This window comes from Podarcis vaucheri, assembly GCF_965113315.1.
Source record: "Podarcis vaucheri genome assembly, chromosome: 6".
In the NCBI taxonomy this organism is placed as follows: domain Eukaryota; kingdom Metazoa; phylum Chordata; class Lepidosauria; order Squamata; family Lacertidae; genus Podarcis; species Podarcis vaucheri.
In genome coordinates this window covers 82012203-82038019 of record NC_138764.1, presented here as the reverse complement: position 1 = coordinate 82038019, position 25817 = coordinate 82012203, and the positions used below count along the sequence as shown (strand labels likewise).

Here is a 25817-nt window from a genome sequence, read left to right as displayed (position 1 = left end):
ACAGATGTCTAAAGGTTTTCTCTCCCCCCCACCACCACCCAGCCACCCCCTCACTGTTGTGTGACCTTATGCCAGAAGGCTACATGCGCCAAGGCAAAGGTTACAAAAGGGTCAAATAAACATTTTCGATAGAAAAAAACATGTGAGTCTCTGTGATGCTTTAGTGGGCTTCAGAATGGTCAAGGTAGGGAAAGCTAAGAAGCAGCCTTATACAAAGGCTGGCCATTGGTCCATCTAGCTTAGCGTTGTCTACACTGACTGGCAACAGTGACCCGGGTTTTTAGATCCTGCCGCTTGGAAATTTTGGGGATAGATTCTGGTACCTTCTGCATGCAAGCTCTGATCCATGAAGTCAGTGGCACAAAGAGTGTTTCCATCAAGGTAGAAACCATGAAGACCTGCTTAGCTTCAGTGAAGTTACAGTATCATGAACCTTCAGCCTTGGGCTTTCAATGAAGCAGGCCTATGAGATTGTTTTCAGTGGGCTGTGTTAACTTGAGTATAGAGCTCCTCAGCAGTGTGTCTTTCTCTTTGTTTATTTATTCATTCATTCATTCATCCATCCATCCATTCATTTTATTGCATTTATATCCCATCTTTTCCTCTAAGGAGCTCAAGGTGGGGTGCATGGTTCTCATCCTCCTCATTTAACCCTCACAACAACCCTGTGAGGTAGGGTAGGCTGAGAGACAATGACTGGCCCAAGGTCACCCAGTGTGCTTCATGGCTAAGTGGGGATTTGAACCCTGGTCTCTCAAGTCCTAGTCCAACACTCTAACCACTACACCACACTAGGTCACCACACTTTACTTGATTAGGTATAACTTTAGCAAGAAAGGCATGTAGTAACAGGGAGGGAGGTTATTACTATTTTTATAAAGAGTGTAGGTTTTATGGAGAGATATCACAAAACATGACCGGTAGTCCTGGCTCAAAGAAGAGCTATAGGGAAACTGACATCTGTCATCCCACAAGAATTATCACAGAAAACACATTCAGAAAGAGAATGCTGCCCTGAAGGCCTGAAAACTTGCAGAAATACCGAGGCTCTTTTTGTTTGTATGCACACGCTTGTTTCTAATGGACTTCCAAACCCATTGAGACCCATGGAGTAGGGGGTGCAGCCACAGAGTCACTCTCCCAACACTAGCATTGCTGCGGCTTACTTGGATGTGGGTGGAGCTGCAGGGAGGTTGGGACCGCATGGTTGCAGCAGCAGGACTTCTACTGCCAGTCTGGCACTTCCGCTGGTGCAGCCACTTAGTTCTGACCTTGCCACTGCCCCCCTCCTATTTAGGCAAGCAGCAACAGTGCAGCCACTTAGTTCTGACCTTGCCACTGCCCCCCTCCTATCTAGGCAAGCAGCAACAGTGAATGGCTACATTCCGCCACATGGGCAGCTACTGTCTGTACCTCTCAAGAAAAGCCATTGGATATTGCTGCTTATCACCCACACCAACCACAACTTAACTCCCATGTGTCCACTGCCTAGCTGTGCCATCTTCATTGCACCATGTGACCCATTTGTTTGTCTTCTCCACCATGTGATTCTCAAACAGCAGAAGTGCATGTCCCTTAGGAGCACACCATCATGAAGAAGCCCCTCTCACCTTGACATGTGACACAGTAAATAAGGGTGCCAGATTCTGGTGCCCACATACAGTCATACCTCATGTTACGTCCGCTTCATGTTACGTTCTTTCAGGTTATGTCCTGCAGTGACCCAGAGGTATTGGAAAGCGTTACTTCTGGGTTTCGCCACTTGCGCATGTGCAGAAGTGCAAAATGACATCACATGCATGCGCAGAAGCAGCGAATCACCACCCGTGCATGCACAGACGTGCTGCTGTGAGTTGCACTCTTTTCATGTTGTGAACGGGCCTCTGAAACGGATCCCGTTTGCAACCAGAGGTACCATTGTACCTTCCTTTATTTAAAGTGGATGCGAAGACATTATTTGCTTGCGGAGCTCAAAGAGGGAGGTTAAGTTAGAATTCCTAGTGAAAAAAGCAGTCCTCAGCTATTAACCCAAGTTTTCAAAGTAGCAAGTCCTTATTTCTCAGAGCACCCCTGAATAGGGCCTGTACTGTACTGTACTGTATTGACACTTCACTGTCTCCCAGTACATTTCTGAGCACAATATAAAATGTGGCTGCTGACCTTTAAAGCCCTAAATGGCCTCTGCCAGGGATACCTGAAGGAGCATCTCCACCCCCATCGTTCAGCCTGGACACTGAGCTCCTCCTCTGAGGGTCTTTTGCTGGCTCCCTCACTGTGAGAAGTGGAGTTACAGGGAACCAGGTAGAGGGCCTTCTTGGTAGTGGCACCCTCCCTTCAGATGTCAAGGAGATTAAGAATTACATAATTTTTGGAAGATATCTGAAGGCAGCCCTGTATCAGGAGGTTTTTAATGCTTGATGTTTTTATTATGTTTTTAGATATGCTCTAAGCTGTCCAGAGTGGCTGGGGAAACCCAGCCAGATGGGCAGGGTATTATTATTATTATTATTATTATTATTATTATTATTATTATTATCACAGCCATTCCCTTTCTTAAAAAAAGTTGTAGAATACCAATTAGAGAAAGGTTGAGATATAAGCACTTTGCAATAGAAGTGGAAAGGTATTACTACAGTGGCTTCAAGAGAGCATTAAAAACCATCCCATTGGCCTGGCCTCATGCTGAGTCAATGAATGATTTGCTCACATGAAGAGGAAATGAAGCCATGCAGTACAGTTCCTCCAGAGCAGTTTCTCATTCACTTGGAGAAGAGCTGAGGAAGAAGCACACTTCACTCCAGCTACAAGAGTGAATATTTTTATTCCCCCCCTTCCACCATTTCTTTCTTTTCTCCAGCCAAGTTTCAGACAGGAAACCTTCAACAAGCCCACTTTCCATTGAGGGCAGGCAGGGTGCTCCATGGGCTTCCTCAGCTGGCTTGTGGAATCATGTTTCCAGGATCTGAAAGACATTCTCAAAATGCTGCTGCGGCCCACCCACATCCTCACAGCAGTGTCTCTCCTGAGGCACTCTACCCAATCCTAGGGAGCGTGCAGCAGGGCAGATGTGGGTGGGCCATTGAGTTCCAGGCCCCTCAGAATTAGGGGAAGCAGAACTTCAAAAGAGGCACTTTTGGAAGCCGCCTAACTTCGTGGAAAAGTTGGTTAGTGGCTTCATGCATTCTCTCTCATTTCTTTCTAAAAGGTATTGATTTTGGATGCAGGGGAGGAACTTTTTCAACCTCTCTCCTGCCCACGGGTGCCCACAGGGGTCAGGAGAGCCAAAAAGAAGCCACAAGAGAACTCCCAACGGCAGACCTCCAGAGACCCAGTGACCATGCAAGACTCCAGTGCCATAAGGCTTATTATGACAATGTTATTGGATACCAATCCTATATGCCAAGCTGCAAGCATTAGCCTCCTACAAGGAAATAAACTGGTGCCTCAGTCCAGAGCACAAAATGAAGCTCCTGTAAAGCAGAGCACCATGTTCATTTCAATGGAGAGTCACACCCTGTGCATGTGTGTAGCAGAACTGCTCAATAAAAGTAATTATTTCCCATCTCATCAACCATTTGGTAAGTTGTGTCAAGACAGGCTCCAAGATGAGCAATACCTAGTGATAATCCCATTGTGGAGTTTCATGCTAGCCAGATGCATAAGCTCAGGGAGGTACTAGTGGGAGGGCTAGTGGGAAAGAATTCAGATTTTTGTCATTCTCAAAAGAGGAATGTCTTAATGTTCAAAACCCGTATTCAATAAATCACTACCAGGCCTTGTCAATGGATTGCAATTTGAGGTTAATTTCCATGTAGTAACTGGGACAAAATCTGTGACTCAGGAAGTGGTGCATGGATGACTCAACTGGCACTGCTCCTATTTTTGACTTAACCAGTGCCTCAGCCTCACATAAAAAGATGGCATTGTTCAACTCTTTTCAATCATGCTCCTAGGACAGCAGCTGGGGTGGGAGGTTCCTGATCACTAAATTACATGGGGCACATTTTGCCATAGCTGAATGCTACCACAAGCTGAAATGATTTGGGTTCACATGAAAAGCCATGGGATAGAGCATAAGCTTTTGCTGTGTTCTCTGTTGGAATGGACTAACGCAGGATCTCTGAGATAAATAGTAAGCACCGGCAATTCAATTTCAGTTGAGACAACTGGACAGATGAGTGAAGAAGCAACCAAACACCCACTTAATCCTTGCATACTGGGTATTTTCCGCACAGCTTCAGAAAAACTATAGAAAGGGAAAGACCATAGTTCAGTGGTAGAGCATCTGTCGCCCATGAAGAAGGTCCAGGTTCAATCCCCAGCATCTCAAGGTAGACTGGGAATGTTTCCATTCTTAAACCCCAGAGAGCTGCTGCCAGACATTGCAGACAATAGTGAGATACATGGACCAATGGGTCTGATCAATGGGACCAATGGGTATAAGGCAGCTTCCTTTGTTCTTAGTGTCAACAAGCCAAATACTGGAATTTGGTGAAGTAACCGAGGAGCCTGACTAGCTTCATACTTTGTTGCTTCTCTTTGTCAAACTTCATCCATGATAACTTTTGGAGCAGACTGCACACCTCTGCCTCCAACATATTTTTGATCCAGCCTGTCAACATTTGCTCCAGGGGCCACTGGAAAGGCAATCCTCTTAGCTGGGAGGGGAAAAGCCTTTTATTATGGCACCTTTGATTTTCTTGGACGAATTATAGTAGTAATAATGGAGGCACTGGTGGGGCATTGGGCCTTTTGCCAGACTTGCTGCCACAGCAAATGCCCATTTCTGACATCCTCTAGTGCCAACCCCACAAACATGCATATGACCAGGTAGTGTTGGACATCTTGCAGATCACCCTTTCTTTTGTTTCACCATGTGAAGTCATCTGTGTTCAGAACCTGCTGGTTATTATTATTTTTTATTTTCGGGATGCAAGAAACTGTCTTATGCTAAAAGTCATGCCATATTTTATACACAGACACTTGCCTTGAGTCTGAAATGGTTGAATAGCTGCCCACGAAAGAGTTCTACTAGTTACCGCTAAATAACATGCTCACAGAAGATTCAGCAGCAGCTTTGAAGAGCATATCCTGGGGACAATGAATTCTTTGCTGAATCTCCACATAAGCTTCACCAACATTATACTGACACAAGCCAGGTAACCACTTACATGAGCAGTTACTTGCCTATATCTGAGCTGATTCGTAAAGTATGAATCAATGCTGGCCCAGTATTATATCACCTACTCAGACAGGGGAGGACAGTGGGATGAGGGGAGTTCAGACAACCCTCTTCATGCATTCTGGTCATGTGGCTGTGTTCCCAATGCATCTGGTGACCACACCCTCACTGTTTGCATGAAAGTTGCATCTGAGCATACCAGTATACCCTTCTCTGTGCAGGTTTGGACCCTGGTCCAAACACGATCGCCTTTGTGTGGAGAATATCTACATGCTTCTGTCTGTGAGCTCTTAAGCTTTGTTTTCACAAGCATGCAAGACAGAGATGTTGATGGCAGATCCACCAGGCACATCAGGGAGGCTAGCCCAAATGTCTGCTCATGTATTTTTGGAATCTTTCTAAAATTGATGTATATAAAAAGTCCGAGCCCACCAATGTACTTCTCAGGGCAGCTTAGAACAAGTTAACGTTACACTATATGTAAAAATAAAAAGGTATATTGAAATACAAACAAGTTCAACAATAGAACCCCCATAAAATATACAACTATGCAGCACAAACAAAGTGAGTGGTCTACCACTGATTCTGTATGGCGTTCTTGGGCCCATAGCCTAGCCACTGTTCTGGCACATAAATGTCTTATTTCAACATTTAAAGTAGAAAGAATTGAAAACCTTGTGTGCAGTCATTAGCCATTTCCCATTGGAAAGGTAGAAAGAAAAGAAAAGAAAAGAAAAGAATGAATTTTAAAAAAAACCCCAATACATTTTACAGTGGTACCTCTGGTTAAGAACTTAATTCATTCTGGAGGTCCGTTCTTAACCTGAGGTACCACTTTAGCTAATGGGGCCTCCCGCTGCCACCACGCTGCTGCCACCGCGTGATTTCTGTTCTCATCCTGAAGCAAAGTTCTTAACCTGAGGTACTATTTCTGGGTTAGCAGAGTTGGTAACCTGAAGCGTCTGTAACCTGAAGCCTCTGTAACCCGAGGTACCACTGTAATTTAAGGAGACTGAGGCAAAGGTTAAAACAGCATCTTGCAAGGTAACTGTGATCAGAACTACACATTGTATTCAAACACTTTATAACTTTTTCTTTCCCCCATAAATTGCATTCAGCTGTACTGAAATAGGAAAAAGAAGTTATGTAAAACATGGAGGACAGCAATTTATGAACAAATCCTTGGCGGAGTGGATCCATGCTTGACTGAACAGGAGACAGGCCAACAGGCAACACTGTGAAGCTTCATGATCAAAAGAGTGTCAGTTATATCTTCTAGCTGGGCCTAATAAAAATGTGCAGCACTGTGAGTAATGGCAACACTTTCTCACCCTAGGAATTTGTAGCTTCTCTGCCAGATTACATCAAGGGAGTCAGGTGGATCCTCTTCTGTTCCTGGTACGGTTATCAAGCTGATGCAACACCCCAAGCAAGCAAAAAGATTAGCCTTTGCCAAAACTCAAAATTATTCATTTGTTCTTTCAGGATTAGAATAACATCTTGCCTGCATTGTATGGCTGGTGTGAGACTAGAAGCCTTTCAAATGCTGGTAAAGCCTTCCAATAAATGTCCTATCCAAATATCATTTGCAATCGGTGAAGGTGAAAACAGATTAATCAGTTAGATTAATCAATTATGTCAGCTACACACACACACACACACAGAGAGAGAGAGAGAGAGAGAGAGAGAGAGAGAGAGACTGACTATCAGAGCCACTTCCTTGTGGTCTACATACTGCTGGTCAAGTGGCAAAGACCCATATAATCATCTGGCAACATAACTGAGATATACAGTGATGTAGGATCATACCATAAGGAAGAAGCTCCATGCTGGGCTGTGTTTGCTAGGCACAAATGCTATTTCAATGTCTTGTTGTTAACATATAAAGCCCTGAACAGCTCAGGGCCAGGCTACCTGAAAGACTGCCTACCCTGAAAAATTACTTAGGTGATATGAGGAAATTCTACTCATAACAGCACAGCCTACAGAATAACATTGTGTGTGAGGCACAATTTTGGTAGCAATCCTACCAAACAGCATGGCTCCTTGAGCCAAAGGAAAGGAGCCCATCCAACCTTTGAATTCATTCCTGAACACCAAAAGTGCCACCCTTAAAATCTCCATCAGAGATTTGCCATTCCTGTTGCTGCAGGGATGAATTTTAACTTGATATTGATCAAGGGAATTTTAAAATCAATTTTAATTAAATGAAACATTTCTACCTTGCCTGCTTTTGTGTGGAACACAAACTGAAGCACATGCATTTATATATGTACGTGAAGAGTCTGATCAGGCAAAATGCATTGAGATTTCAAAGCTCTTGGGTCCCATTTGGTGGTGGGGGAGAGACGATGGAGCAGCACAGGTGAAAGGAACACCATGTGTTCCAGCTATTATCTTGGTTTGCTTCAATTTGCTCTCAATTGTTCCCAAAGTGCAGAATAATCACCTCTGCCTTTTTCCTAGCTGCATACAGTTTGAATAAGAGCTGACACCGACAAGATAAAACTCCCTTCTGCAAAACAACTAACAACAAAAAAATGAAAAGTTACATAGTGGAATAAAATAATCCTTTTAAGCAGAAGCCCTTTTTTAAAACATTTTAAAAGCAAAAAGAAATTTATTAATTTGTTGAATCAATTCATACTCCACAAATACATTTTTTTAAACCCTCTAAAACGTCCCACTGCCATTGGTGCCAATTTTTGGTGAGATCATGCTGATTTCGAGTTGGATATCAGCCCAAATGGACACTATCTCACCCAAAATGCTGATGCTGCTTCTCTGCCACTGGTGGAGGTGGCAAAGCAGGCAAGATACCTGGAGTGCTGCCTTGGGGGCTTCTGCCACTTGAGGTGGCATCCTCAACCCACCCAATGGCTGGCCCGGCCCTGTGTACACTCATAATAAAATGTGCACTGCTCCACTGTGCTCAGAAGACTCATCCCATACTATTGGGAACCCTGGTTTTACAAGCCACAGTTCTGCTACCCTCCACACATATTTTCATTTAACCCCCTTTTCAGGTCAGTAATGATTGGTATTCCTGGGTGACAGTAGACAGGAAAGAACTGAGAGAGGGGGTGAAGGGTTCACACACTGTATTCTCTTGTTAACTTTTACTTTGGGGTATACTTATAGATAAATATATAAATAGTAGATAAATAGTAGATAAATAGGTACCGCTTACCAGCGGGAAGGTAAACGGCGTTCCGTGTGCGGCTCTGGCTCGCCAGAGCAGCGTTGTCACGCCGGCCACGTGACCCGGAAGTGTCCTCGGACAGCGCTGGCCCCCGGCCAATAGATGTGAGATGGGCGCACAAACCCCAGAGTCTGTCAAGACTGGCCCGCAGGGCAGGGGTACCTTTACCTTTACCTATACTTATAGAAACCTTCCCAGAGCCTCTTTGTCTAGGCAAATCTCTCTCTTTCTTTCTCTCCAAACCAACAAACTTTATGTCAGCATTGCACCAGTTGCACCAGTTGATGATTCTGGAAGGAAACATTTCTGCACAAATCCTTCATATATATATATATATATATATATATATATATATATATATATATCCCTTCAGCCTAAAGCTTTGTTCCGAAATAACCTTATAAACACACACAGCTCCTTAAATCAATGGCATGCCTTAAAGACAGCGCTTTAAAAACTTGTGGTTTTTGTTTCCATGGCGGTTAGAACTAACTTAGACAAATATGTTCACAGAACAACAAAATATCAAGCAATGGAGAGGTTAACCAACTCTGTCAAGGTTATGGGACTCATCATCTCTTTCAAAGTTAAACAACAACAGCAAGCCTGCATTGCACATTCGGCTGTAGTTCTGACAAGTTAAGACTCTATAAACTAGACCACGATTGGCTGTGGAGTCAGTTCTGAAGAGGGTGTTTTCAAAACAAAATCTACCCACCATGGAAAAAGATAGAAGGTCATTCTTCTCCCAGTGGAGCCATAAATAAGAAGAGATAAGGGCAGAAAAGATGCTGAAAGCATGTTCTTCTCAGGGCAACAACGTGTTCTGCTTATCGTCCTGGTTCCACAGATGGACTCCAAGGACTCAGTCATGTGCCACTGACTCATAGGATGCTGATGCTGGTGAAAACTAAGATGGGATTATGATTCTCCTCCAGCCCATCTCTCCCAATCTTGTTCTTTAGTCTTCCTGTTTTTATTCACATGTAACAGCATGAGATTGATGACCGTGGAGATCTAGGAATTTGGGGGCAAGTTCACACATCCATGATGAACTAGAGATCTGCCCCCCTATCCCCCTGCTTCCACATGTTTTCATTCTGCCAGTTCTCAGACACGTGTCCATTATTGTTAACAAGATGCATTTATATAACTGCAGAGTTCTGCTCCCAGCAACATGCACTTCTTCCCACTGAAGTCAATGGAGGAACACTCCTGAAACTGAGCCCAGGAGGACAGCAGCTTTGATGTGCTTTTGCAGCCCTTCTCCAGTTCAGGCTCACAGCATGATTTGGATTGGCAACATCTAATTCAGGTAGACAAGGGAAAGTCAGCCTAAATAGCATACACATACAGGATCACGACATACACTCTCACTTCATTTAAAAAGCAGTCCTAACGTAGGGCAGACCAAGTCAGAAGTGGTGTCAATAACAGCTACTTTCCTAGTTAAAAACAAACAAACATAGTGTGTTGGCTCTGGCAGTAGTGGGGATGCTCTTGCAAGATCTTGTGGGGCAACCTGACTTTGTGCAAGATCTCCCTGGCTCATCCCAACCACTCCCAGCACCACTGTGCTACATGTAGGGTGCACCCAGCAGTCTTTGCACAGGAATCAAGGCCAAGAGCTTAAAAGCTGGTTTTGTGCCATGTCTGCTTGAGGTTACTCAGCACAAAAGACCTTTTAAGCTCTTAGCCTTGCTTCTCAGGCAAAGCCAGCTTAACGTGCTGGCTCTGCTCGTGGTAGGAATGCTCTCTCTCTTTAGAGAAGGGAGGCTGGCTAGTGATGGGGTAGCTCCAAGGTTAACACAAATTTGGTATACCTAATATTTGTGTATAATTGTTGCCCTTGGAACCAAACTCCCATGTAAGATGTAAGGGTTTCCTTATAATGCATTTTTATATCTTATCTAAATAATATGCACACTTTACCCTAGTATACACAATTTTTTTTACACCTTACTTGGCTGGAAAACTGTATTGCAAAATTCAGAGAAGTGCAAATTTCAAAGGATTTGTGTGCTTTAGTTCACATCTTCTTTTGGAAAGCATGGTTTGTAGTTGGTTGACTGGCTGAACCCAAAGAGGGCTCACTAATGGTTCTGTTCTGGTTGTGTTGTTGTTCAATGTATTTATAAATGACTTGGAGGAAGGAATTGAGAGGATGCTCATCAAATCTACAGTGAGAAGGGTAGAGAATGCCATAGAAGACAGGAATAGGATTCACAATGACCTTAACAGATTGGAGACCTGGACAAAAACTAATATAATGAATTTCAGTAGGGACAAATGTAAGGTTCTGCACATAGGCAGGAAGAACCAGCTGCGCAAATATAAGATGGGGGACACCTGGTTTGACAGGAATAAATCTCAAAAGGATCTAGGGGTCGTAGTATACCTCAAGCTTAACATAAGTCAACAGTGTGATGCAGCAGAAAACAACAACAACAACAGATATTCTAACCTGGATCAAGGGCAGTAATAGTACTGCTTTATTCTGCCTTGATCATACCTGGGGTACTGGGTTCAGTTCTGGGCACCACAATTTAAGAAGGATATTGATAAGTTAGAACATGTGCAGAGGAGGGAAGCCAAGGTGTTCAAGGGTCTGGAAATCAAGCCTTATGGGGAATGGTTGAGAGAGTTGGATATGTTTAGGCTGTATAAGGGGAGACTGAGAGGAGATAGCATAGCCATGTTCAAATATTGAAAGGGCTGTCACATAGAAGATGTTTTCTCCAACTGTGGAGGGAAGGACTCGAATCAATGACTTCAAGTTACGAGAAATGAGATTCTGACTAAACATCAGGAAGAACTTTCTGACAATAAGAGCTGTTCAACAGGGGAATGGACTCCCTCGAAGGTGGTGAATTCTCCTTCCTTGGAGGTTTTTAAGCAAAGGTTGGTTGGTCATCTGCCATGGATGTTTTAATTGAGACTCCCCCATTGCAGCGAGGTGGGCTAGATGACTCTTGGGGTCCCTTCCAACTCTACAATTCTATGATTCAGGTAAGTTCACCTTTCAGTGTGAACTGAATATAATTTCTCCCCCATCCTTACCTTTTTGTTCACACAATCATTTGCCGGGGAGAGCATTTGTGGAACACTCTCCTCAGAAAAACACACTGGGCACCATCACAGTCAGCTTTCAGGTAGCAAGTAAAGATGTTCTGTTGACCCAGGCTTTGGGTAGTTTATCTGAATCACACACTGGTATGCTTTTAGACTTTTTGTGGTGCTCAAATAGAATGAAAAAGAATTGTTCTGTTTATAGTATTGTTGAATAAACACTTCAGGGATTTTGCTTATTGGATCTTGTTTATTTTCGTATCTGGGTTTTAGCTGGTTGTTTATGCTGTTTGTGTTTTATGGGTCAATTTGAGACCTTTTTGTAGAAAGCAATAAATAAATGTAAATAATAATAATAGTTAATACCAAACTTAAGGTTAACATTCAGTGTGATGAAATTTGATGTGATTTAATTGTGATTATTACTATAACTGGTTTTTTTATATGTATTTTATTGTTGCAAATCATCCTGGAAACAGAATGATCAAGAAATATTTTAAATAAATATTAATAAAAGATAACCAAATAATAACTCCACTCTTGAGTTCACTTCTAGTAATAAATGATATGCTGCATGCCATAATGGTGTGATACAATGCTAAAGACCACCCCAAACATTTAATTAATTAATGCAGTCTGAATGCTGTATTCATTTATCCATCAAGTTGATTTACTTCTATTACATATCGTATCATGTTAACCTCTGCTGTATAAATGGAAGCGACACACCATGGTTTAAACTGAATTTGAGCTTTGTAGGAAATTGAGTCTTCATTTCCGTTTCTGTTCGCCATAACATTTACAAATGACTGCTCATTGCAGGAAATGTCCAACGGTTTGCAGTGAAGAAAAGCAGCAGTTAACACTGTTGACAGGCTCAAGGAACACCTTGAAGCATTTGTGATTATGGTAAGCCTATCGTTTCCCATTGCTTTTCAAATCCTCACAGTCAGGATGACCTCTCTGTCTACAGCCTTCAAGCAAGACTTCCAAGATGCCATTCATGGGGAACCAGCTGCATTCACTTCTCATCATTGGTCTTCTGAACAAGTCTCAGCCCACATGCTTTTCACAATATAATTTTGTCTCCATGCAAATAAGATTCCATAGGCTGCAAATGTCATTATTACTAGGGACAGTCCCTATTTTCTACTCCTTGTCCCAGCTAAATAATTTTTCTTGTTCTGTATCTATTTCTGCTTAAAATTAAAAAAAAAACGTGCACTCCAATACTACCAGGCCAGGTTCAAGTCTCTGTATTAATTAACAATGTCCTGAAGAACTTGGGCCCAGAATATCTCAGGCTCTTCCTGATCCCATATACTGATGTATTTGGGAGAGTCACTGTTAGGGGCCCCCTGGGCTCAGATGCACAGCTAATCTCTATAAGGAGCCATGCAGTCAATATTCTGGACCCAATTTTGTAGAACTCCCTTCTAGCTGAGGTCAGACAGGACCCTCTCTGGTGAACCTCCTGTGCTTACTAAACTTGTTTTTCATAGATTCATTTATGATGACGATGGTGATGATGATGATGATGATGATGCCCATCTTGCTGGATTGCCCCATCCACTCTGGGCAGCTTTTAACAAAAAATAGTAAAAACATTTTATTCCAGCAACCTTTCTAACGGCACTCTAATTTTATAATGTTACCTTATTATTAAATCAGCACTGAGTGCTCACTGGAAGGACAGATCCTGAAGCTGAGACTCCAATACTTCAGCCACCTCATGAGAAGAGAAGACTCCCTGGAAAAGAACCTGATGTTGGGAAAGATGGAGAGCACAAGGAGAAGGGGACAACAGAGGACGAGATGGTTGGACAGTGTTCTTGAAGCTACCAACATGAGTTTAACCAAACTGCAGGAGGCAGTGGAAGACAGGAGTGGCTGGCATGCTCTGGTCCATGGGGTCACGAAGAGTCGGACACAACTAAACAGCAACAACAACTCATTGTATTGGGTCTCCTATACACCACTTTGAGATGACTGTGGTTAAGCAGCATACAAATTGTTGAAATAAAAACACAGAAAATAAACTACATGTATGTGTCGATATTCCGGATTCCATAATCCTCTGCTTAATTAAGTATGGACAGAGAAGAGCAGAAGAGGAGACTTGTCCACCACTTCTAACCAAGATTCTCACTGGCAAATTGTCAGCAGGAAAAATGCAATTTATATAAATCTTTTTAGTTGCCATTCCACTAAGAAATGCCAGTTGGAGGAAGAAACGGCAAAGACGGCAGGACATGGCACACACATGGATTAGAGCTATGGATTGACTCCAGATCCAATCCAGATGTGGCTTGGCAACATCTTGGGTACAGAATTGGCTCTGGTAAAGAGAGCAGCAGTTGTGAATATGTGGCTTCAGTGCATTGCCTCTGATAATGTTGCTGTTCGGTTTAAATGAACATTTACAAAAACAAATACCTTGTAAATGTGTGTGATTTAAACTTGTGGTTTCCACACAAGTTTACACAATCATAGTTTAAGCCATGGCATGTTGTACATAAATCATTATTATGCCAACACAGTGGGAGGTTTACTTGCCAAGCAGTGTTAGGCTTGGCTAAGGCAATATTATCCAGTGATATGGGGCCAATGTTTAGGTTTTGTTAAAATAAGCTGTTTCCAAAACTTAAGGACATTCAGAATATGCACCCAAAATTACAATTTAAACAATATATATATATATTTAATGAATAGTGCTTGAGTTTAAGGGATTACATTACCACTGGAAAATGAAATGCATTGGAAACTGGCTAAGGACAAACATGAAATGTGAAATTTGCTACGTTTATACTGGCTGGGCTGAATGAAAGTTGAAGCGGGGAGGGTGGGAGTGTGTGTTTAATGTGAATGGGGAAAAGAAAACAAGCCAGAAAATAGGATGGGGTTTAAAACAAACATTGGGGAATACCTACAAAATGGCAATCAAAAAGTAAATCAGCGTGAGTTAAACAAGCAAAAGGCAACAGCAAGGAACTGTGAAAAGGCAATAGAACCATAGGCAAAAGAGAATAAGTTTATATAAAAAAACAGAAGTGGATACTAAATGTTGCAAATCACTCAACTCTTTCCTTTTACTCCCTGTGCAGTCATTGACTGCATGCCTATATAAAAAATACAAGAGCCAGTAACATACAGCAAAAGCTCTGAAGTTCCTCACCCATTTGCATTATGCAGGATTGTGATGTTAGGAGCCTATTTATAAAAGATGAAGGAATAAGTTTTAGCAGAAAGTTTCCTTGGAGATCCTCCTCAAGGTCCCTCTTTTATCAGTGTTATGGCAAAAGGCTACCCAATACATGTTTTCTCAGTGGTGGGGCAGGTGTTAAGGAAGGTTCATCCCCACCCCCTTTCTGCAGATCTTTAGATGCAGGGCAAAGGCAGTGCTTTTCAGCTTTGGAGACTCTGAATTTGGCATTTGTGGTTTGGTGTTCCTATTGGTAGTTCCCTGCTGTTGAATTTCTCACATTCCTGTCATATTTTGTACTTACTTTGTTTTATCTTGGCTTTAACTGTTAATGTTATATTAACAGATATGCAGACACCTAGTCATCCTGGAGAACTGAAAGTTGGCTCTGAGAGCCCAACTAGATGGTTAGGTTTGTCATTTATTATGAGAGTTCCTCATTCACACATAAGGATGTATGAACACAAAGTTTTCCATTCCACCTTGTGTTTATTGCATGCGGAACTGGTTCTGTTCCACTGCAGTTCATCTTCCACCAACAGCTATGTTATTTGTCTCACTATCTGCTGTAGCAAATGCATGTAACTTGCATAACTTATGTACTTTATGTAATTAATTAATTACATAATTTAAATTGTCATTGTATTATTCCACTCCATTCATTTCAGTGCAAAGGAAACACAATGCCAATGGTAGGGGTGGGACCATAATATCATTTACAGACTGAATGCAGCAACAACAGTGAATGCCAATTACAGTCACTGGATTTATTCCATTCCAGTTTTCATTCCCATTTCTGATTGTGTTGGAATTCTCCAACACCCTTATTTACACATAAAGCAGGATGTGGAGATTGAATATTATGGCAAAGGGGAATACTCAGATGACACAAGCTCAACCCTCTTTGCTCTTATTTTTCCACAGCACATCACTCACAATATTTTCTCCCAGTCCAACTATTTTCAGGTGTAAGAGCCAGGTGGGTGAGAGGTACTTTGGGAGATGTGTCAGAGGCTTCTAAGGTGCTAGGTTATGCGTTCCGTTTCCCTCACCTTTATATCCCTTTTGATGTAAAAAATTAGACCCATTGAAACCTTCTATATATGTGAATGGAAAAGACACATGAACAACAGTCACAGCTGACCAAGCTATGTCCAGTTTGTCCCTCGGAAGCCAGGATGTGTCTCTGTTGCCAAAGTTGTTCTGTTTTCATTTTTTGTTCTCACGGTTCCTGAGAAAATCTTGACGTGTGTGAAATGTTTTCCCTTAACCAACAATTTCCAAACTCAACCACCAGAGCAATAAGTTGCTGTTATTATAGGGAACGTTTGTTGCCACTGAGGCACTGCAGCACAGGGAAGTCCTGGAGAGGGGAACTTCCACCGTCAACTCTGTGGGCAGAAAATGAACAGGCTTAAGACCGCTTTACTCTGTGCTGAATTGTGACCTTGTAATTTATGAGATAAGTGCCAGATATTAAGCGATTGCCAAGGCCATTTCAGCACCAAATTTCTGCTAGGACAGCCCCTTCCATTAAAAAAGGAAGAAGCCTATCTTGAGTTTATGTATTCCTCTACTCCTATTTTAAGTTTGAAGACCAGTCCTGAGTTGTTGCTCTACTTTGTTCTTGTTACACCATTACATTTTGCAAAGAATTATTTCCAAAGCTCCTATGCAGCAGGGGATAAGGATGTCGCCTCAGAGAGACAACAGGGCTGTTTAAACAGCAGCCACCTCCTCCTGGATTTTACTACAGGCAGGGCCTAGTTTGGTTGGCAAGGCAGGCAAAGAACAGGTCAACAAACTCCTCAGCTGCAAGTTAGTTTGTCAAACCCTCTTTACGGCAGCATGACTTTACAAGTTAATGCGAGTGTTTGCCGCTGTGTCAATAGCCCCTATTGTGAGCATTTGTAACACAAGATTTATAGTAAAGCTTGCAACAGTACTCTCTCTACCCCCCTCCCCACTTCCCCCAGCATAATGAGCATTTATTCACCATTCCTAGGTCTATGAGCAAAAGCCCTGACAAGTAATTATTGACACATTGTGTGGAAATGAAAGTGGTGGGCGAGCTGCTGTTTTTCGAACACCAGCGTGGGTAGTGGGGAGGGCGGGCCCATGTCAAAAGAGTGACAGCCTTGGTGCCCAACACTGTCAAAGGCAACACTGAGTCACACTGTTCTATGCTCCTGACTGTATTTGTGCTCCCTGTCACCAGGGTATGACATGCCAAAACAGAAGGGGTGCTCCTTTTCTCATGCTAATGTCTTGTAATGACAGCTTTCGGATCCCCCAGGCTGTGTTAGCACTCAACAAGTCAAGGTGTGACAGGTACTAGACCCTATTGTCTGTCTACTTCCTTAGCCAAGAATTTTATGTACCGTGTTACTTATGAGAGGGTTGTTGCTATGCTAGTACCAGTGAAATGACTGATTCACACAACCACTTGTGGCACATCAGGTGGGTCAAGTAAATCTAGGGTAGACAATTCATGCCCCTGGTAAAGTAATCTTCTGAATTCTTCACCATACTTCAAGATTGCAGCTTAACCAGCATGCTTTTGAACCCCTTTCAAATGGGTGGATGTGTAACTTGGGAAATTCTGGAGATGGACTGTATTGCTGCTGTCAGGAACAAGTCAGCAATAACCCACAAGGTGTCAGTAAAGTTAACTCTTTATTCAAAGAAACAAAACAGCTCAGGCCTAGTGAGCACAACAACTATTCCCAGTGGATCTTGCCCTAATGCGGCAGTTGTGAGGACTGGATTTCCCTGCCTTCCCACAGCTCTCTAAGAGCCCTCCTCCTTTGGTTCCTTTTCAAGCAATCTGAGGTTCATTCATTTTGCCTGACTCTGCTCTGCTGTCTTCATACCTTTGAGGGTTCTGGGTGATGGAGGGGGGAGAGGGGAGCTGGTCACAGCAAGAGGGGGAGATCCCCTGGCTTTTTCAGCAGCCTACCTCATCTGTGCCTCTGGGCCCCCCTCCTCTTCAGCCTCCACTTCTGCCTCTGATTCTGGACTGCTCTCTGCCACAGTCTCTTCCTGCTCACTAAACCATGTTACCTCTGCAGCTTCCGATCCCTCGTCCTCCCTGTTTGCTCTCTCTCCTTCCTCTGACCCCCTCATTATCATCCCACCACCAATCCCCTCACTCTGAGCCTTCCTCGCTGATGGTGCCTCCCCCCACTCTTCTGCATTCAACAGGTCCATGACAATTGTAACTGTAGAGCATCTGTTGTGCATATGCAAAAGGACCCAGGTTCAAAATCCCCAGCATCTCCAGGTAGGCTTGGAAAAGACTCCTGCCTGGAACTCAGAAAAGCCAGTGCTGAGCTAGATAGATTAATGGCTTGATTCAGTATAAGGCAGCTTCCTATGTTCCTTGGTTCTCATGTACAGTTTGTGTTCATGGTGTAGCACTTGAACTCCGTTTTGCTAGGAGGAGAAAAGCAACCTATGTCATGACTTCAGATATGCAGAGCGGGTTATTGTCTTCCTATAGAAGGAATATAACAAGAAAATCATTACTCCAGTACCACCTAATAATTAAGTCCAGTACCACCTAGTGACTAAAACTGGGAAAGGGTACAGGAAGTCAGAAGGCCAGAACAGGCCCACCAACCTCCTACCATATTTTTAATGGCTGCAGTGAAGCATTATTTGCCAGTCTTCCTCCTTCCTTGGACATCTGTCACCTTTGGAAGACACACTGATCATCACCACTTTGGATCCCATTGACACTCACAAGTCCCAAATCAAGGAAGTAGCGGGGAACTTCACAGAAACCATCGCAGGCAAGCAAACAGCACAAAACTTCACCACAAGCACAAGTAACTTGAAGCAACTAAAACCATTGAAATTTTGATGTGGTTTGTGTGTAGAGCAGGAGGGAGAGTGGGAGGGGAACCTGATTTTTGCTAGTTAGAAGAGGAGGAGATGTGACCGGATGATGAATTGGTTGATGTTTGGATAGTAGCATTTAAATGGCAAATCCTTGAAATGCACACACACACACACACACACACACACACACACACATTCTTTGTGTGTTTAAATAGCAAACCAGTGCAGCGGCGTAGCGTGGGTTGTCAGCACCCGGGGCAAGGCAAGTAATTTGCACCCCCTAACCCGGGGCAAGACAAGTAATTTGTGCCCCCTAACCCCTAACCTGCCGCCGCTGCCAGCTTCTTCTTGCTGCTGCCTGGTCTGGTCTGGTGTGGTTCTCTCCCACGCTCAGTGCTGCACTGGGCAGCCGCTGCACTGTCCCTCCCGCAGATAGTCCCTCACTCTCTCTTCGAACCGCACGCCTGGCACCCACCCCCTCCACAGTGGGCGGCGACCCAGCGGCTCGGCTCGGATTCGCACAGCCAGCACTGCAGTGAGAGAGAGTGAGTGAGCCAGGTAGGGGCAGAGAGCTGCGAGTGTGAGCGCGCCCCCCCCGATGTGCGGCCGGGGCCCCCCTGCACCCCCCACGCTACGCCACTGAACCAGTGAAATTTTGGTGCAATTTTTCTATATGAGAGATGGGAGTGCTACTGAACAAAGAGAAGAGTCAAATTTGTTGCTTTGTCTACTTTTCCCTCTGGTCCCACTGACCACTGCAGCTCCTGAAAGGTCACAGGACAATGCTGCCCTCGGGCTGAAAAGGGTTCTGCACCTCTGGATTAAACTATCGACACATAATCCATGCATGCAGTCTGTTCAGAACCCTGTGGAGAGTTGGAAAGCACCATGGCTTTCCAGTCTGGATTGTAATGAAAAAATGTGGGCTTCTAAAACCCAAAACATGGGGAATGCTTTCAAACTGAATTTGGAAATGTTGAAACTAGAACCCGGGGCTTTGGTTTCAAACAGGAAAAAATATTTATCATTCAGAAACAAAAACCAGTGATACAAATATAATTCAAATTGATGTTACAGTCTAGCTTGACTTCATTTTAAAAAAACAATAAGTGAAGGACAGCATGAGAGGTGCAAAAGCAATGTTCCTATCCTTTCTACACGCTCATTTGAAAGACACATTTGATTTGGCATTTTCCATAACAAAAGATCATTTTCATATATATGGCTCTCCTCTCTCTCTCTCTCTCTCTCGTGTGTGTGTGTGTGTGTGTGTGTGTGTGTGTGTTAGATTAACTCAGAATGTTTTGTTAGGATAAACGCATGCATTTCAATAAAACATTTTCTAGAACAAACTCTGCTTACGTTACACTATATATTTCAAAAACTTGATAGTTGCCAGTCTCAGCCTAGGAGACTATTGGTGCACAAACAATGAACTCTGTTAGAAAACAATTCATTAGCCTTGCAAAAACCAGAAAGTGATACAGGTCAGATAAGGGTTTTGTTGGCAGAATGTTAAAGAAGCTTGCAACAACTGTTTGTGCTTTGTTTGGGTCTACCTAGTTCTCCCCCCGCCGCCGCCGCCTTCCCTCCCTCCTTCTTCTTGACTGTTTCAGGAGTACTGTACTATGTTCAACTCAAATATAAACCACTCATATTTTGTTCTTCATACGTGGGTGAAAAGGAGCTAGAGGAGGCCTCCAAGTCATTTATAGCAGTTACAGTTTCAACCTTTTGTGGCTGAAAGTTCAAACTAGGCTTGGAGAAGGTTACAATTCCCGGTTCTTCTCTGAACCTTTTCCAGACAATCCAAATGCCAAACGTAAGCAAAAGGAGCCTAGTAATCTTGCCAGAAGTATCTTTCTGTGATTTATGGAACTTCCTGCTTCTCCTCAGGCAAAACCAGGAAGTCAGAAATAGTGGTTTGGTGTGGTTTTTTTAACTATTAAAAGTCTTTAAATGCTAAAGTGTTCATAGATTCAGCCTTAGAGTGAACATTTTGGTCTGGTTTTGTTTTATTTGTGCGTTATAAGCAATTGGGCAATTATTATAACATTATCCAAGTGGTGTGTGCTTCATATGACAATCAATAGTTTAATATTGATTTTAAAATACATAAACCATGATGGAAGGCAGAAGAATCTAAACTGTGGCCCTACAGTTGTTGCTTTCATGAAGACTCCAACTGCCATCAGGTAAGATGGGAGTTCTAGTCAAGTAAAATTTGAAAAGCCACAGGTGAGATACCCATGTGGTCCTTATTTAGTATATGTGAGAGATATTCCTGGGAAAGGCTGGCCACTTATACAACACCAAAAAAGAGGACAAGGGAAATCACATATTTACATAAACGTGGCATATTCTAATTTATATTCACTATTCCTGAAGGAGCGTCTCTACCCCCATCGTTCAGCCTGGACACTGAGGTCCAGCTCTGAGGGCCTTCTGGCAGTTCCCTCACTGTGAGAAGTGAAGTTACAGTGAACCAGGCAGAGGGCCTTCTCGGTAGTGGTGCCCACCCTGTGAAACACCCTCCCATCAGATGTCAAGGAAATAAACAACTATCTGACTTTTAGAAGACATCTGAAGGCAATCCTGTTTAGGGAAGTTTTTTATGTCTGATGTTTTATTGTATTTTTAATATTTTTTTGGAAGCTGCCCAGAGTGACTGGGGAAACCCAGCCAGATGGGTGGGGATATAAATTATTATTATGGATCCCCTCATTTTTTGAAAGAATTACTGTATCTTAAATAGAAATTCCCACTATGGTGAGATGTAAAGGAATCAGGTGACTTGTGTAACTGCTCAGTTTGTTCTCCAAGTAGGTAAAAAAGGTAAATGACCCTTGGACAGTTAAGTCCAGTCAAAGGCAACAATGGGGTGCAGAGTTCATCTCACTTTTCAGGCCTAGGGAGCTGGCATTTGTCCACGGACAGCTTTCCGGGTCATGTGGCCAGCATGACTAAACCGCTACTGGTGCAACGGAACACCGTGATGGAAACCAGGGCACATGGAAATGCCGTTTACCTTCCCACCACTGTGGTACTTATTTATCTACTTGCACTGGTGTGCTTTCGAACTGCTAGGTTGGCAGGAGCTAGGACTGAGCAATGGGAGCTCATCCCATTGCGCTGATTCGAACTGCCAACTTTGACCGGCAGTCCCAAGAGGCTCAGTGATTTAGACTGCAGCACCACCCATTCTGTTGACAAGCAAATTCAAGGACCCTACTCTCTTTCCTCGTCTGGGCAGACCCTCAAGCAGAGTTCAAATAGAGGATTGTGTAAAGTAGGACACGTCCTATTTTGCTCTGGATATCCCTTCACATACAATGGAAAGCTATTCTTGTGGGCTGTCCAACCCAAGCAATTTCTTGTGAGCTGTGTTGATGGCTGGGAGTGACCACATGTCTAAGCAACCTATGCATGTATACAGCAGCAGTGAGCATTTTAAGGGGCCAAATGCCATGTATATTCTTCAGGTATATTGGGCATGAACACAGCCCAACGTTTTTTTTTAACAAAAAGACCCATAGAAACCTCCAGTTCATGCAGCTGGAATACTGCTATAAAACATCAACTCACTTTATCAAAAAGGAATAGGAAATGTACTGTAGTTCCTACTCAAACCCCAAACTGACAGATTCTGCTTTTTGTCTAGGTGTCAGCTCTTCAAATACAAAAAGGCCAGGCTCACTCCCTCCTCACTCACCCCTCTTTCCCTAGGCTCTGCACTAGCCCTAGCCCTACTGAGCTTGCAATATAGCTAGCTACTACCCAGAAGTCATTCTCATCCATCACTCTGGCTAACAATGACAGTCTCCTGCCGGACTGGTTCTTACTGCTCTGGCTCCGTTGATGTCACTGACAATAGACAGACACATTTGTCATAATTATGGGGCGGGGGGAACCTCCATTAATTGGAAAGCATGTTGCTTGGCCTTAAGTCAGCACAGCTATCGATGTCAGATCAGTGTGCAGGAACCCCCTGGGGAGTTTGTGTCCAAGAGGAAATGGAACAGTTTCCAAGAAGCCAAAGCAGCTGCACCCTGTCATCTTGATGAAAAGCAATCTTCTTCAACAATAGACTCCAAGCATTTGTCCTCCTGTAGAGACATTACAAGTGGGATGTCCTTCAGCTCTGTGTTTGTATATCTCACGCCTGCCAGTTCTGGGACCTTTCACATCAATCAGTATCATAGTTTTCACTGGGTTCTGGTTGAGAGAGAATCTAGGGCCAAGACGTTCCAAAAAGCTTTGAGAAAAACAACAACACATAGTTGTGTTTGGCACATGGCGCATTGGAAGGATGGACATGAATGAGTTGGGCAGATCTTCTCGAGGACTAATGCCTTCGGTTGAAAGAAGAAATTGTGCTGGCAATAAGGCAGCTGGTAAAAAGTATGACAACCTGGTGACACCATCCTGTTGATAAGCACAAGCGTCAGAGAGAGCTAGGCCCTCACTTAGTTGTGTTGTGATCTTAACAAACTTGCTAATAAGTTAGCATTAAAGTCAAGCTGCCCACGTGTTCTCTTGGAACTTTTTGGTGGGTTTAAAAGCCTAGCTCCAGTGATCAATTGGAGCTCAGGTGGCAAAGATCCTTGATTTCTTTGGGAGAAAATTGGCATATGATTTACAATGTCCCAAGGCTCTCTGCTTTTGAAACTCAACTCCAAATCCTTCTCACAAACAACACAGCCTCAATTCCCTTCCTTTAGGGAGAGTAGAGGCAGCTTTAACTGCAGAGTAGAAGCTTATTGGAAATGTAAAATGAATACCTAATAACCGGGCTATTTAGGAGAGCAATTCAGAGCTGCCGAAAGCTGATTTATATCAGTCCATTGATTACTTGTTGGAGACTTACAGAATCCTGAATTTTTGATGGAGTTTTACTAGCACTACTTTTATTGTTTCTGTTGCGCTATAGAGCAATTTTATCATCAAGGCCTCCTCCCCCCCCCCTTCCCATATCCTATCCAAGTGGTACATAGACACTTAGAGCATTTTTTTCACCCCAGTGAAACCCTTTAACAAAAGAAGTGCAAAAGTATCCTTTCAGCTTTTAAAAACAGAATTTCCAAGGAAAAACAGGCAGGAAAAGATCTGAGCATTTACTATTTTGGACTCATATTATAGTCGCATAGAGTATATTTGAAGAAAGTGTTGTTGCCCAACACAAATAAGAAGCCCTGTCTATTCTCTTCAACTTTGGCTTGGCTAGTGGGCAGGACCTGCCACTTGAAACACCACATCATATTTTTAAAATACAGCAGGAAAGTTCTTATACCATTTTTCTGGGGCTTATACTGACCACAATAAAATCTGACATGCATGCAATGAGTTGCATTGGGTCCAGAGGTCTTGTGAATGGGTGCTCACAAAACGTCCCACTCACGGGAAACAATTGTATTGGCCTTTCTTGCCATTTATTCTTTCCCCTGCAGATCCCTGAAAATCTGCTTTAGAGTCCGGAGGGTTGGAGGTAGAGGTGGGTGAATCTATAAGTTTTGTTTCCCCTCAGTTTCTCATTTTTTGAATCTCAAATTCAGTTCTCCGCATTACCACATGTTTGTGAATAATTATTTCAAAAAGTCTTAAGACAATTCATCAGTGAACTTCTAATAATGCATTTGATTATATACAATTTTGCCTAATATGCAAATTTATGCAAAACAATACAGTGGTACCTCGGTTTAAGAACAGCCCAGTTTAAGAACGATTTGGTTTACAAACTCCGCAAAACCGGAAATAGTGTCTTGGTTTGAAAACTTTACCTTGGTCTAAGAACAGAATCCGAACAGTGGAAGGGCACTGGTGGTGGGAGGTCTCATTAGTGAAAGTGTGCCTCGGTTTAAGAACGGATTTGGTTTAAGAACAGACTTCCAGAACGGATTAAGTTCATAAACCGAGGTACCACTGTATTGCCAAATATGTTGTTGGACTCCAGTTCCCATCACCCCTGACCATGTTGCCTGGAGCTAATGGAAGCTGGAGCCCAACAATTTCTGGAGCACTACAGTTACCCCATCCAAGTGTGGATGTTCAGTCCTGCTTCTTTGTCCTCAGAGTATGTAAAAATAAAAAACTTAATGCACCAGCCCCCCACATGTTCCTGTAAGTATCTAAGTTCACAACTTAGCCGGAGGTAACCTTGCGAATGAGCTAAGAAGTACTTTATGCTTTCAGGCCATCCAAAGTAAAGAGTAAGGCCCACATTTACAAAGAGAGTGAAGTCAAAATGCCTGACAGCACACTGAAACAAAGGTTAGGCCTTTTATAGGAGTAAGACAGAAGCAGATCAGTCAAGGGTTAACGACATCAAAGTTGTTACAGCTCTTTATGACTGCAAAACCAGTACAAAGCAAAGGGGGAGCAGAGAAAACAAAGGCTTCAAGGTGTCAGCAAAATAATAAAGAAGCAACAACCAAATGAGAGGGATCAAAGAGTCCTGGCCTATAGCCCAGGCAAGGCACAGGAGCACAAGGACATGCTTTGCTCAGCTCCGTAGAATCACTCTTGAAAAAGTTTCCTTTGATGGTTGCAAGGGGCGGGAGGAGGTAAACAACAGCAGCAGAATTCGAATGAAAGACACTCTCCCCTCTCAAAACCACTTCCTCTGGAGAAGTACTCTGAGCTATGCAGAGCAGGTTGGGCTCCTTAAGCAAGTTATCTTCATTGATTTTCTCTGCTTCCTGCTTTTGCAGCAGTTTTATTTTTCCACAGCTGTTTAGCTTTGGGGTCTCACATTTTTTCTGTTTTGAAAGGGGGAGTTAATGGGGTCTAGAGACCACAAGGACTTAAGAATAATTGCTCCTTTGCATTTGCAGGTAAGACCCCAGAGGAGCTTCCATATAGCATCTGTTTGTAGCAAGATGTCCCTAGTCCTAAGATTTATTTTTTAAAGACAGTGCTGTCTGCTCCTTCATATGTGCTGCAGTCTAAGGGTGTGTTTTTGGGGGGAGGTTGAAACTCAGAGAAGCTTAATGGGTTTGTAATCCTGTGCCAAGCAATAGGACCCAACATATTTCATGGCTGAGCAGATAATACTCCTCAGACATCTCCCAACAGGGTTGCCAACTTTTGAATCTGGCTCTGTAGCTACTCACTTTGCAGCAATGAGCAGGTTAAACTTCTCATTTATCTTCATGCAATGAAAAGCTTCATGGGCTAATTCTGTACAGGGGCTAGATGCAGAAGAGGACAGGTGGTCCTGTATCTTCAGTAGGTGATTGATTAATTGTGTAATTTCTATCCTGCTTAATATATTAGAAACATCTCTAAGCAGTGCAGAGAAAACTGAAGCAAAAAGAGAGAAC

At 43.1% G+C, this 25817-nt stretch overlaps 1 long non-coding RNA gene across 1 annotated transcript in view; it reads right to left on the bottom strand.

The window, feature by feature from the left end:
- The window catches only part of LOC309534436, a 340927-nt gene that overhangs the window by 303347 nt on the left and 11763 nt on the right, over nucleotides 1-25817 (bottom strand). The window lies entirely within an intron of this gene.